The sequence below is a fragment of the Lactuca saligna genome, chromosome 5 (genome assembly GCF_052625555.1).
Source record: "Lactuca saligna cultivar CGN05327 chromosome 5, ASM5262555v1, whole genome shotgun sequence".
NCBI classification, from domain to species: Eukaryota; Viridiplantae; Streptophyta; class Magnoliopsida; order Asterales; family Asteraceae; genus Lactuca; species Lactuca saligna.
Window position 1 is genome coordinate 35883532 of NC_136421.1, and position 14137 is coordinate 35897668.

Sequence of the window (14137 nt, forward strand, 5' to 3'; positions counted from 1 at the left end):
GATACGCTGATGTTTATTAAATAAGTTTAAATGGTATTACGATTAATTGCTCAAAATTTATGTATTATGAACCGAAAGAGTTATGATTTTTCATCCGAGTTCATTTTAAACTTTAAACGTTAATTTACAATCGGGAATCAGTGGCATGAAAACCATAGAATTGTAACAGATTGAGCGTGAAACCTGAAAATTTTGACTTCGACATGGTTTCTACTATTCGTAATTCATGTCGAAAATGGTTTGGAAATCAAATTCGTTGGTTGCGAATCTTAACGATAAAATAGTTCGATATTTCAAAAATCATGTACATTATATACATATATGTGTGAAGAATATATTTTTCAAACAATATAATATGTAGTGGTTAAAGTTCTTATAAAATCCATATTACATATAACAAAAAAAACAAATAGATAATTATGTTAAACACAATGTGTATGTTATTTATCATTCAAAATACACACATAAATACACATATGTATATGACTAAGGAAACTATTAATACATATGAAGACTAATAGAAATTCTACCAAATACATAACTAGATACATATATGTTACCAGTTTTCTCAATCACCAAAGCACCTCTACATGTACAAATAAAAGCCAATAATATGCAATGCAATCTACACAAGATCATTCCCAAAACTTGTTGTACACAAATTTATTATCAAAATCAACTGGAAATCTGAACTAGATCATTACACGTGACTATATCAATGACAATAAAACACACACCCTCTCACAAATGGGCAATTTAGTGTTGTACCTCCACAATCCTTTAGAGATTTCCAAGTACTTCCAATGTCTCAAGAACTTCTAAATATCTGCTTTTGATCACATGGGAAAGTCACACAATCATTCACAAACTCACTCCTCTCCCTTCTTTCTGTTTCGATGCACAGACAAGAACACCTCCAATGGAGGTGGTTTTCTTGTGGTTTCCCGGTGAGCTAAGGAGCAGCAGCCACTCTTCCAGTCAAAGAAGCTCAAACCCAAACACCCTTCTTTTCATTCAATTTTGTTGTCGCCATCAAGAAGAAGAACAACCCTAAGGAGAGATTGTTTTCGAGTCAGTGAACAAGAGGCAGCTGCCTCTTCTACTTCACATGTCTCCTCATTGCTTCCATTCTCTGTCAACAATCAAACCCAAGCACCCACCAAATTCTTCTTCTTCTTATGCCAACATCAAAGCCAATCACACACCAGAACCCCAATGATTTCAATCAAAGAGAGAAGAAAGAAACCTGTGATTATCGAGCAAAACCACCGGAGCCCCTTGTCACCACCTTCGTCTCTCCCCTGCTCCCTTCTTCGTGTTCCACTCTTGAAGACAATAGATGAATCCAAGAGGAGCTCGTCGGAATTCGACTGCCCCTATCCCCTCCTCACGATCCCACAACCACCACCGAGCCACCCACCTGCTTTCGTTTTCTTTCTTCTTTGTCCGAACAAGACAATCAAGTGGCGCACTCCAAGGGATCGGCAACTAGTACTGCTTTCGTTCATGCCTCTCCTTCCGACAACATGAAGATTAAACCACAAGGTTCGCCGAAGTTTGGTTCCCCCTTCCTCCTTCCGTTTCACGGTGAATCAGCCATCACTGAGACTGACGGCAACACTGCTGCTTCCGTTCACCATCGTCGATTCAGTCAAGTACCGGAGGTGCTCCTCCCTCCTGACGACAGATTTGCCAATCACCGGACCAACTTCATCTCTTTACCTGCTTTCGTTCGTATTTCCTTCTGTTTCCCGATCTGCAAATCGTGTTTGTAGAGGAAGAGGTCAAACTTATTCAAACGTTGATTCAAAATAATTAAATTAAACCCTTAACTTTCAGACTTATATGACTTTGGCCCTTCCCTTGATTTGAATTAATTATTTTAACCCCCATATGAGAATGGGTTACAAATCTAGTCCTAAACCTCCAAATTGGGTTTAAAATGTGCACTATTAGCCCCTGCCTTGGAAATAAATTTAGAGATCAGTCCCTAGTTGAATGATTTTAGCAAAATCAATCCTTATAAATTATTTGTGTTGACATATACCACCCTATACTTAATAATTAATACCAAAACTATCATTTTTGTTATATTAGGTAATTTAAATATACTCGGTGGTTCGTCTTAAGAACGAGGAACGTCGCGTAACAAATTTCACGACAAGAATCACACATTGAGCCTCGTTCACGCTACGAAAGTGAGTTTCTACGGCCCCTCCTTTACGGTTTTAATATTTGGGGGAGAATATATGTGTGTCTATTAAAGTTTGATGATTTTCAAGTTTTATATACAAAATAACATCTTACTTTGTTATTGGTCAAACGCTTATGAAATAGCAATCTAAAGATGTGATAAATCACTAGCAAATCTATTAAGTTAAAGTAGATTGTTATAAGTTGATATAATTATACGTTATGTGAAATATAAATATAATTATTAAGAAAAAGCACAAGATTATAAGTAGATTGCTATAATTACACGAGTGGATATTATGAGTCACAAAAATGATGACTTTACATGTATAAGATAAAGTATCTCATGGAAGTATGTAACGATATAATAATGACCAAAACTATTATCCGTGTATAAAGTGAAAGTATATTGCCATAATTTGATGGAAGATTAAATTCATGAAATTATATAATTATTAGTTAAAATTATAAGATTTAACTTTTAATATATATAAGGTTATGTAAAAATGAATTGAGAAGTTATTAATATATTTTTATATTAATTATAACAACATAACTTCATTATACTAAGTTATTTATTTTTATTACAATAAATAACTGATGAATTTTGAGCATTCTAACACTCCTATGGTGTACATGCAACCCTATAAACCTTGGATCTATGTTTTCTCTATTATACATGCAAATAAGAACTTTCCAAGGCTTTAATCCTAACTAGCATATTATGAAGTTCTTATAATACAAAGTTCTAGTTAGATGACATACCTTTTGATGTAGCTTGATGTCTTCAAGCTTTAAGAGCTTAGCCCCAATAGTGTGGAAGCCTCAAGTGGAATCACAAATCACCAAGACACCTTGGAAGACTTTAGAGAATATGAATACTTGGTTCTATCTAGTGAAATCGGCTAGCCCTTCATAGTGTACCACACTAGTGCAATTTCACCAACCAAGGACATCTTTATATAGTATGGAAACTAGGGTTAAACCCATGACCTCTCATTTCATATGATCCATGGGTTAAACACTCCATGGACTATCCATGAAAGCTTAGCCCAACCTAAATGAACTTGGCCCATTCCATATATATAAAAGTCCATATTTAATTAGTTCATTTTGATCACTTAATTAATTCTAAATTAAGTCTTGATCAATACGAATTAAGTAATATGATTCCATATTAATATATTAGAACTTATAATATATTAATATTAATCATAAATATACTATTCTCAAAAGATTATCCATATAAATTGTGTCGGTGAAGTGCAACCCAAATGGACCATGCCGGGTCGGGTCAAGTACATACCAAATATAGTTATGGACTTAGGCATTAATCCAACAGTCTCCCACTTGGATAAGTCTAAAACTATTATTGAGTATGACTTCAAAACCTAACTGGCAATCGTAGCTCTTTAAGCCGCTGTCGAACTCTGATCTTGTCAACGAACTTGTCCTATTAGATAAGGGATCATATATTCCTCCATTCTAGATATCATATGGACTGATACATGGATTATAATCATTCTCTCTGTCCATTTGTTGTTTCCCGATTTCCGATTTATGACGACTGACTAATTGAACAAATCAAATCAGTCCTGGCCCGGCCGAGCACTTCCATTTGTCATCATCAAATCATCGAGGGGCCCACAGATATCGCTTTTATCCCGAAGGTAAAAGGAATGGATAAACTTCGACTCATATGGCTTGTTCTACTACTTGTTGAATCATACATAAAGGCACATTTTATAACACCGAGTTACCGAATGCGTTTTCGTGCAATCAATGTACAATCAACTCATAGTATCAACTCATATCTCTAGGTTTGAAGAATATAAGATATTATCGTCTCATGATCACTCATGATTAAAATCCATGAAGTGATTCCAATGAGCGCGGGTTGAATCCAATACTCAGAACTTATGAGCACTCATGAGCGTTGTAGCCCTTTGTCTAACACCTTAGACCTCTACAAGCCAACCCATGACAGTCTTAATTCATATCTACTTCCAACATATGACCGACTGTGGATGGTTTGAATAACTTAATCATTCCGGAAGAATAACCTAGTTTATTCGGGAAGTCAAAACATGCAAAATGAAACACAAGAATAATTGAATCTAATATGGTCTCAGAACTTATGAACATAAATAAAACACCTTTTATTTATCACCATATGATTACACATTATTCATTGTATACTGTTTCAGCTATCAACTTTATTCTTGAATTTAAAACAATAGTTGTCCCATACTCCAAGCATATACACTATGTTTTTCTAAACACTAGTCATGCCATACACCAAGTATGCATACTATGTTTGTCTATGATCTTTACTTTGTGAACTAGATCAATTGAACATAACTTCAATGATTCTCTTTTCACAGTCCCAATTCCTTATTGCAAATGCAAGAATTCCAAATTCATGTCATTTACTGAAATCTGTTACATTCTAAACTTATATGCATTGATTCTCTTGTAATGATTATGCACAAAGTCAGAAAGACTTAACAACAACCTAATAGAGCATTCCAAAGGAGATCAGCTCCTTGGAAACATCCTTCTTGCATTAAGTTTCCTAATCTTACACAGATTAAATAATTTCTAACTTTGAAACATTTCCAGACTCCATTTTGACTATCACTTCTGAACAAGAGTTGCCTCCTTACAGATTATGTCAATATGGTCCTTCCAGAATTATCACTATACTTCCAGCTGTCCTTGAGCAACCAATCTTGGGTAAACCTTAGATTGTCCTCGACAACTGTTTAATCCTTTTAGTCATATCTAGTTCTAAACTTTTTCCCTTCTTAATGCCCCAGGCATTTGGAAAATTTTAGAAAGGATGAATATAGCACATGTAATCGATCCTATATCCGAAGCATATGGGACACGACTCATGATGTCTCACATAAAGACTAAACCGGTATTTTGCTATAACATTTCCATTTCTATTTGCCAAATTCTCATAATTCAGATTATGAAAAAGGGATGCCGTAATCATAATCGAATTTTAGAACGTAAATAATGGACTCATATACAGAATTTCCTTATGTTGAGCCATTCCAACATGAAATTCATATATACCCTTGACTAAATGATTAAAACCTCACGATCTAAGCTTATAGATTTGAGATGAAGTATAATTTCCTCTCCCTTAATTATAGCAAAACAACCTTTTCCCAATTGAAACCTTTTGTTTTCTATAATTAACATTACTAACTTGCAATACTTATCATAATTATCATGCTCCCATTAACATGATGATTATTAGCATAACACTTATGCTCCCACTAGCTTTGACATGTACTCAGAAATCAGCTGACTTTCTTACCAAAGTTCAGATTTCTGATACTAGATTGCTTTGATAAAACTTTATCAAAATCATACACCTCTTCTAGATAGCTCATAGGAGTGTCTAAACAATTTTAGAACTATGAAAAGGGATGCCGTAATCATAGTCTTGATTGTTTAGACCTTTGCCACTTCTCACAAGTCCATGTTAGTGTGCCGGTAAACCACACACGCTCCACTAATGACTTTGAGAATGCAAATATCACAATTGCTATCTAGCTAAAATCTACTTAGTGAAAGTGTTTCCTCACCATCATTTTCATGAATCGGGGATAAACCTTATGACACTTAGATTTAATGGTGTATGTGTTCTTATCCATGTGAATTGTCAAAACCATAGTCATAGGACAAGGATAGTGACAAATCCAAACTCATATGGACTGAACTCAATCTAATTTCTTGCCACCTGGCAGCTCAAGGGCCTGCCATTGCTTCCAAGTTATTGTGGAACCAATTGAGAACTCTAAGAACTCATATGCAAAGCCAACTTTAATTGGAATGGGCATAGAATACGTCAACACGATAGGTTATGAACCTCGAGTCGTGTGCTAGTAAAAAACTTCAGGTTTTATTCTTGATTAGTTCTTGAGACTTTCAAGACTTTTAAGACTCCCACTGTCCTCTTGACATATTAGACTTTCTTGTCAGTTATTCAAGAGATAGTGTGGATTCTAATCAAGACAAACACTTCACAAAATTGGCCTAAGATGGTCTTTGTTTTATCCAAAACATCACAACTTACCAATTTCAAATGTACAAGAGTAGAAAACTTTTACTCTTACATTTGACAAGTGTTTTAAACCTTCTTTAAGACATGTCACTCAAGTTACAATCTTGGAGTATGACTCTAAGACTTGTATTGGAACGAAGTTTGACTCATCTTCTTTATTTAACCATTTCAACAGTTCAAGATCCCTCTTCTTAGTCATAAGAATGCTCTAAGATTTCCTTAGAGAGCTAATTGTGCTATGGTTTCTTAATCATTAAGATGATCACAAAAACTGATACTAAAATACTCTCCCATCTTTTCAGATTTGAGAAACTTTTATCCTTCTGCCTAATTTGATTCTTCTTATTCGCTCTACCTTACATTGAAACTTTTCCAATGTTTAAGAATTATACTTTAGCCTGTAAGTATAACCATATTTACTAAGCTTTAGTAAATTATGACGAATAGTCTTATCGATCTTTTATGCTTGACTTGACCAGTGCACAAGAATGTGTACTTGATCCCTTAGTCCTTCTCTTGACTCACACATCCATGTGAACAAGCAGTTAGTCTTAATTTTCCAATGCTCGAAAGTTCTCATTCATCATACTATACAACTTGCATGATTCCAAGTTTCTATCCAACTGAAAACTTGGGTGATGAGAATCTTTCCTTATTTGGTAAATTTAGACACTACCACAAATGAGAGAATAAAATTCATATTTCCAATATTTCTATCAATGGAATCATATAAACAACATCTTTTTTTCCCAAATGCCATTGTAAGGATAGTTTAAAATAAATAAAATTAAAAATTTTTCTTTTATTTTACAACTTTGCAGAAAAACTAATCCTTACAATGCAGATGTATATGAAAACTTGTTGTCATCTATTCCTAAGCAATCTATCATAACTCTTAAGCACGTGCTCAAAATTCTGATCACCGAACCATGCGATTGAAATCCATCTTCGCGATCAGAATCAACATATACTTCCTTTAAGTTTCTTTACTTTTCTTTGATTCTTAAAACATCAACATGTGACCCAGCCACATCATGTAATAATAATCTCCAAGTAGGAACTTAATAGAGTTAGACAATGGACTTTACCTGAAATAAAGTCAAATTTATTGACTTTATCATCCGTAGGTAAATTTGGCAGCTTCATAACCAAAGCCCCTTCCTTTGGCAATAGAAACATATGGACCCTTAGGTAATAGTACATGGGACTATCTTAGACTTAGCCTTTCTCTTTACCATTTGGTCAACCAAGTTGACTATGGACAAACCCTTTCCATTGGGAAGAGAATGCATTTCTGGATTTCCTGTGTCACTATTGTCCTTGTCCATAAAGTTTTGGGAAGTTGATCTCCTAATCAAATTTGCTTTACTAGTACACTAAATCACTTCTGATTTAGCAGCACCAAGCAAATAGATAAGATCATTAAGGGTCTTGTCATAGTCTATTTCATAGGAGTCCCAAAGGAACTCACTATGTGACTTAGAAAGTGATTGAATCACTAACTTTCTCAAGACTTTGACACCCAACTCTCCCGACTTGTCAGCATGTGACTTCATCTCCAAGATGTGATCACACCTAGACCTTGCCTTGCCAATAGGGCTTGAGTGACCTTAAACTTTTCAAGAACTTGTGGGTTAGGGAGAATAATTAGAGGAGGTGAAAGAAGTATGAGTTCCATGGAACATCATCTTCATTTAGGAAAGCTTGTTTCAGGAGATATAGGAAGATCATAAATGTCTAAACCAAACATCTTTTGGGAGATATTCAAGATAGTTGATCTAAAGTCCTTAATATGACACCCAATATGAAATATTAAGGCTAGGACCCAACAAACTATTTTATAACTTAGAAGAGGGATGCCGTAATCCAAGCTATAAAATATTTGAAGGTAGGTGAATGACGATTCACCAATTTCCACCAAGATAAACGAAATGTATTATTAGGTTTTAATTGGATTTGAAACTCCTAGATCTTTTGAGATTCATTGAACTGTTCAATGACATGTTTCAATCTCGAGTGTGCCCTTCAGGTTTTGTGACTGGGATGCTGAGGATCACAAAACAAGGTGTGAAGTAACCATGCAAATTACTTGGTACCCTTAAGTGTTTACCCCTCAATCGATGTGCTGGTTAACCACACACGCTCCATCGATACTATGATAAACATTAAGTTACCCTTTGCCTACCTTGTTAAATACGAGTTAGTGTGCCGGTTAACCACACACGCTCCACTAACCGACTTAAACAAAATGCAAAGTGTAATTTCATGAATTAGCACCTTATTCACATTTTCCTAAGTAACTAAGATTGGGTATTATTAAGAGTTTAGTTACTTAGTATTTATCATGAATACTTTTAATGAAGGGAGAATTATAGTCCTGTCAAACCCGTTCGGCTAACGACCCTCCACCGGTCAAGGAAGCGGTGAGTGAGAGTAGACACCCATTAAACTGCCATTTTATAGGCAGTAACCTTATACCCCCCTTATAGACCGACTTCGTGAATGAGGCCTACTAACGGTAAGACTGACTTTAATCTTATACATATATATAAATATTATTAACTTATAATATTATAAAGTATAAGGGTTGAATTTTAACTTTTAAAATTCTAAGGGCTAACTTGGAATTAAAGTATTCATAAGAGAAAACTTTTCAAATTCCAAAACTTGAGGGCAAGTTTTGTAACTTTCAAAACTTTTCCTATTCCATAACTTATGTGTTTAAAGTAGTTTTAATCCAAAAACTCTTCAAGTTCCATAACTTGAGGACAATGGAAGACTTTAAACTAATAAAAGAAATAACTTTTCTTTATTTTATAACTTATGGAATTAATTAAGGTTACATATTTTATTACTTAATGAAGTGACTCTTGAACCTCCATAACTTAAGGACAAGACTCTTCATCTTTTGTAACCATTGCCAACTTTTATGAGTTTTATGAAACTTAAATGTGACTTTTAATATAACTTGATGACAAGTTACAAAAACACATTTTAGAATCAACTCTTAAATTAATTTGGATTGAAAAAAATAATTTCACAAAACTTTCTATTAATCTAAGCAACTCATAAGAACAAGATAATTCAAATCAAACCTTTTCATGTAATTAGCCTAATCACTAAACTAATCAAAACATGAATCTATTGACAATTATCTTTGAAATTGGATTAGTATGAACATTACCACATCAAAAACAAGTTTATAAGTTCAAAAACAACTTAGGGTAATGTTCCTAGTCCATTTCTAGCCAAAAACCTCGAAAATATGCTGTCTGGGGCTCCTACTCGTCGAGTGCATGAACCTACTCGGCGAGTACGATGATTTTACTCATGGACTCGGTGAGTTCATCAGTGGACTCGGCGAGTCCAGTGCCCAGAAAGCCAGAAAATCGAGTTTTTCAGCAATTTGCATCAAGTATAATTGAACACAAGCCTAGGCTCTGATACCACTGATGGGTTTTGAGCATTCTAACACTCATATGGTGTACATGCAACCCTATAAACCTTGGATCTATGTTTTCTCTATTATACATGCAAATAAGAACTTTCCAAGGCTTTAATCCTAACTAGCATATTATGAAGTTCTTATACTACAAAGTTCTAGTTAGATAACATACCTTTTGATGTAGCTTGATGTCTTCAAGCTTTAAGAGCTTAGCCCCAATAGTGTGGAAGCCTCAAGTGGAATCACAAATCACCAAGACACCTTGGAAGACTTTAGAGAATATGAATACTTGGTTCTATCTAGTGAAATCGGCTAGCCCTTCATAGTGTACCACACTAGTGCAATTTCACCAACCAAGGACATCTTTATATAGTATGGAAACTAGGGTTAAACCCATGACCTTTCATTTCATATGATCCATGGGTTAAACACTCCATGGACTATCCATGAAAGCTTAGCCTAACCTAAATGAACTTGGCCCATTCCATATATATATAAAAGTCCATATTTAATTAGTTCATTTTGATCACTTAATTAATTCTAAATTAAGTCTTGATCAATACTAATTAAATAATATGATTCCATATTAATATATTAGAACTTATAATATATTAATATTAATCATAAATATACTATTCTCAAAAGATTATCCATATAAATTGTGTCGGTGAAGTGCAACCCAAATGGACCATGTCGGGTCGGGTCAAGTACATACCAAATATAGTTATGGACTTAGACATTAATCCAACAATAACATGGTCGACTTCAGGGCGTAAGAGTCGTTATTTACGAAATAAATGCTTGTCGAGTATTGTATTTAAAGACTTTACCTTCATCCCAAATTAAATGTATTAAAAATATTCTCGCATGATTTATATAAAATATGGGGAATGTAGATCTACGGTCGATCCAAACTTCGATAAATTCTAAAATTAGCTATTATGCTAACACGACATCGAAACCGTATCTAGTATGATAAATTCTTGAAGTTATAAGAATTTCAGTTATTGTTTTCCTAAACGGTGAATAATGTTACATATCCAGTGAATTTAGAATGGATGATATAGGTTATCATACCTATTCCATGTAGGTTCATCATACCTACCCCATGTATTCTGTATAAGTTCATCATACTTATTCCATGTAGGTTCATCATACCTACCCCATGTATTTTGTATAAGTTCATCATACCTATTCCATGTAGGTTCATCATACCTACCCCATGTATTTTGTATATGTTCATCATACCTATTCTATGTAGGTTCATCATACCTATCCCATGTATTCCGTATAGGTTCATCATACCTATTATGTGTAGGTTCATCATACCTACTCCATGTACTCCGTATAGGTTCATCATACCTATTCCATGTAGGTTTATCATACCTACTTCATATATTCCATATAGGTTCATCATACCTATTCTATAGGTTCATCATACCTATTCTGAATACCATATCCAATACGTTTGAGTTTCCATTATAAACTGTTCCGGGTTTCGCGATAGCTAAGATCTCAATACTTAGTAGAAACTATCCAATATATAATCGTTAATCCTCAAGGGAACGACTAACGTCGGGTGTAAGTGTCATATTATTGATCTTATACGGTACGACCGCCCACCTGGAGTTGCTAGCTACAACTACATCTGACGAGATGAATTTTGGCGCCGACGTTAGCATTATCGAAAGATTACCACGTGTTACAACGGGGTGAATGACTTTAGCACGCGCGCCTTATTATGGTTTCGGTGCATTAATAAAGTACAGTGTCATGAGTTCGGTTATGATTTTATTATAAAATCCCAGTTTTGTTTCGTTACCGTATAGAATCGATATTGGATTTATACGAGGTTTATGTTCACTCATTCCAGTTGAAAGAAACTATATTTAGTGGGATAGCTTGTGAATCAGAGCGATAAGTGTCAGTACCAAAAATTAAGTCAGATAACACTTAATTAATATCATGACACGGCACAACAAGATTTATTAACTTACATAAAATAAGTTAAATTTATATAAACCATTTGTTTTTATAAGAAAACACAATATTTATGTGGGAGGAGTTTGCCCCACCGGCTAAGTGTCGGTTTTCAAATTAAGTCAGATAATACTTAATTATTGTCATGATACGATTTTACAAAGTTCATAAATTCAATACTTATGAATTTTTCATATAAATGATACAAATTCTTGTATAAGGTTTCAAGAGTAAAGTTGGTTATTTTATGTTCTCTCAAAGGGTAACATTTCCTATTTTTATATAATATGATATTCAAAATCTTTATATAAAAATGCATTTTAATATAAGTCAGAATTACATATATGTATTTTCCAACTTTTGTACATTTGAATTTGAACAAATGGTATTTATGAATGAGTCATAACACATTGTTATAACTCAATTATTTTATACTTTTAATAGAAAAGTAAACATTTATAAAAGCTGGTCAACCAGCTAAATTTTATCAAACAATGTTGGGTATAAAAATACTCTGTGTCAAAACCTGTAGAACTCACAAACAATTTTGTTGACGTATTTTAATGCATGTATTCTCAGGTTATTTAGCAGGTCGGAAATGTTCGCTCAGAAGACTCTCCGTTAGTTATATTATATCTTTGTAAACGCCGGATTGTCAGGCATGTGTCATGATTTAGCAATAGTCATTGTCAATGTAATTTATATTTCGGTAATAATAGAAGATTATATTTGTACTGTTTAATGTATGTTTAATAACTGTGATTACTGATTTACGTCGCGCACCTTGGCACTTCCGCCGGCGGACGAGGGTGTAACAAATACATAGACAAAGAGAATGATTTAAATCCATGTCTCAATCTATACGATATCTAGAATGGAGGAATATATGATCCCTTATCTGAAGGACGTGTATCTGATAAGATCAGATTTGACAGCGGCTTTTGAAAGCTACGATTGCGGATCAGGATCTGAAGTCATACGCAAAATAGTTATTAGACTTATCCAAGTGGAAGACTGTTGGATTAGTGTCTAAGTCCATAACTATTTTTGGTATGTACTTGACCTGATGGTGCATGGTCCTTTTGGGTTGCTTTCACCAAAGCAACTTGATAAGATGAATTATGGAGAGAGATGATTAATTATGATTTATTAATATATTATGAGAATAATATAATTAAAGGAGAAATCATATTATTTAATTAATATTAGTTAATAATTAATAAGAATTGATTTTGTGGCTAAAAGACATTAATTAAATAAAGGGGACTAGAACTATCAATTGTGTGATAGTTAAATATTAGGCTAATGGACTCCATAGAGGATGGAGTGGACGAATTCTATGGGGAAACCCATTAGAAATCGTCCAAGGCCTCTAAGGAGGGAGTCCATGGGTTGCTTAGGGCCTAAGCAGTCAAATTAGGGTATCCTTGTTAGATAACCCTGATAGCCTCACTATTTAAGGATCCCTAGAGCACCAAAAACGTGGTGAAGAGTTTCCTTAGGATTTCCACACGTTTTTGGGTGCCTCCTCTCTTATCATTCTTCATCCTCTTGCTCTTGGTGTTTGTGAGCCATTAGAGGAATGACACTTGTGACTCTAAGCTTTCTAAAGCCATTACAAAGGAGGATTTGAGATTGTTATTGCTACAACAATCAAGGTAAGATCTAAACCCCAATCTTATGTTAATATGATTAATTGTATACTAGATCTAGGGTTTATAGCTTTGGATATTCAATTGCATGTTCATTAGACAAACTAGATACAAAAGCTATTATGGTTTGCATGTACACCATAGGAATGATGTTTTGCTCATAACCCATCAATTGTACCCCGTGCAACCAGAACTCGCATTTGGAGGACTTTATAAAAAGTTTGTCCCCCACTTAGATTTGACTAAGCCTCCATAGCACGCGAGAATTGAAGGATTCTCAATCCTTCTCGCTTTATAGTATCCCACAGATGACAACCTGTGCCTACCACTGCTAATGTTTAATCACCGATTAAACCTTAAGATCGCCCATCCTCTGAAATCTTGAAGAGTACTCTTGGAATCTAGTCCAATCTAACACTTCAATCCATCTCCCGTGCTGACACTAGAGGCCTTAATCTTCAATCTGGCTGACGAGTCCTCGTTCCCACTTCCAATCTCACAGTACCACTGAACACTAACTTCACTGGAGAATTATCGCTCTAATCTTGACCGAGGATCTTCCAAACAATACTCCTGCACAGATCTCGACAAAGATCCGGAATGATAATGGTACACGCGGAACCCACTCTTCAAGGTACGTCCCTATGTGGGTTCATCAAGAACCTTTCGGCATGTTGGATGGCATATATGATCCTTGATAACCCAAACACTAGCAGAAAACCGACCCGAGATCTGACTTACCCAAACTCGCTCACAATCCCAAAGCGATACGTATTCCCATCATCC

General features: G+C 34.7%; 1 long non-coding RNA gene across 1 annotated transcript; it reads left to right on the forward strand.

Moving 5' to 3' along the window:
* The first annotated feature begins 709 nt into the window (after nt 1-709).
* On the forward strand, nt 710-12367 carry LOC145047217 (uncharacterized). Its single transcript, XR_013682160.1, has 3 exons — nt 710-1783; nt 2098-2198; nt 12279-12367. It is a non-coding gene; the product is annotated as an uncharacterized LOC145047217 (long non-coding RNA).
* The last annotated feature ends 1770 nt before the right edge of the window (nt 12368-14137 follow it).